The 1,500-nt window shown below is 34.7% G+C and overlaps 1 non-coding gene across 1 annotated transcript; it reads left to right on the top strand.

The window, feature by feature from the left end:
* The first annotated feature begins 222 nt into the window (after positions 1-222).
* LOC121973965 lies at positions 223-329 on the top strand. Its single transcript, XR_006109865.1, has one exon. It is a non-coding gene; the product is annotated as a small nucleolar RNA R71 (small nucleolar RNA).
* Positions 330-1,500: the final 1,171 nt, after the last annotated feature.

Genomic DNA, 1,500 nt, shown 5'->3' on the forward strand with positions numbered 1-1,500 from the left:
TCCACGTCAAACTTTCTTGATACCTTGATAGGATTTTCAGAGAAGGAGCCTCCACATCTTTCAGATGCCCATTGATGATGATTTTGGATTACACTCTCTATAATATCTTCAACCTCATCTAGACTTTTGTTCATTAATGCTCCTCCAACTGCAGAGTCAAGGGACACCTTTGTGTGATAGTTGATGTCATTATAAAAAGTGTGTAGAGCTAACCACTTCTCAAGTCCATGATGTGGGCAATGACTAAGCATCTTTTTGAATCAATCTTATGCTTCAAATAATGATTCTAAATCTGACTATCTGAAGCTTGCTATAAGATTTCTCAGGTAAGCAGTTTTACTAGAAGGATGGAACTTATTGAGGAATTGTTGCTCACATTGCTCCCAAGATGTGATGATATTAGCTAGTAAGGAATTAAGCCACTACTTGACTCTATCCCTTAGGAAAAACCCGAATAACAATAATCTTATTGCTTCCGTTGGAAATCCATTCATTTTCATTGTACTATAAATTTCATAAAAGATTTCCAAGTGTTGGTTTGGGTCTTCATGTGGTCCACCTCCAAATTAATTTTGATGAACCATTGTAATCACCACAGGCTTAATCTAAAAATTATTGGCTTCAACAGGTGGTCAGGTAATGCTAGACTGAAGCCCCTGTACATTAGGTGTTGCGTAATCTTTAAGAGGTTTGTTCATCATTTCAAATTATTCTTGTTCTTCTTGTTGTCTCTACAGGTTTCTTCTTCTTCGGTATGCTCAATCTATCTTTAGATCAAGTGGTAGTAAATCTCCTGCAAGATTAGATCTTCACATCTAAGAACAAGATTACAAATATGCCAAACGCAAGTTCTAAATGCAGAAAGAAACAAAATTTTCAAAGTGCTGAATTTAAATTATAAAAAGAAAATTATAGAAATAGAAGTAAAAAAATATGAGATGTATCTACAAAAATAGTATTGTAAAAATATTTATAATATGAGAAAGAAAACAAGTTTAGGCTAACTCAACTGATTATCTACTAATGTTATAAGCGCAGTCCCCAGCAACGGTGCCAAAAACTTAGTATGAAGCTGCAAGTGCATGATTACATCATTAGTAATATAAAAGATTGTCGAACTCACATGAACTGATTATAAACACTAGTGATTTCTCATAGAAAATTAGCTAAACAATTAACGGTTGAAAGCCACATGATAACTAAAGAGAACTAAGATTGAGTAAAGGAGAGATAGAGACTTGAATTGGGAAATATTCTAGGGGTTCAGTTTCATTGTAATCCTTCTCAATGTATCATGGTTCACCAATTACCCATCCTCAATTCCCATACACTTGTAGCAAGCTAGATTTATTACCGACTCTTCCCTGCAGTGGTCAAGCTGAAATGCTATTTGGATTTATATCCCACGCTATTAAATAGAAATGATCCCTATGAAGTCCGGTAATGGGTCACCCCTGTCACTATGACCCCTCAATCATAAATCACAATATACTTAATAAC

This window comes from Zingiber officinale, chromosome 4A, assembly GCF_018446385.1.
Source record: "Zingiber officinale cultivar Zhangliang chromosome 4A, Zo_v1.1, whole genome shotgun sequence".
Classification (NCBI taxonomy): domain Eukaryota; kingdom Viridiplantae; phylum Streptophyta; class Magnoliopsida; order Zingiberales; family Zingiberaceae; genus Zingiber; species Zingiber officinale.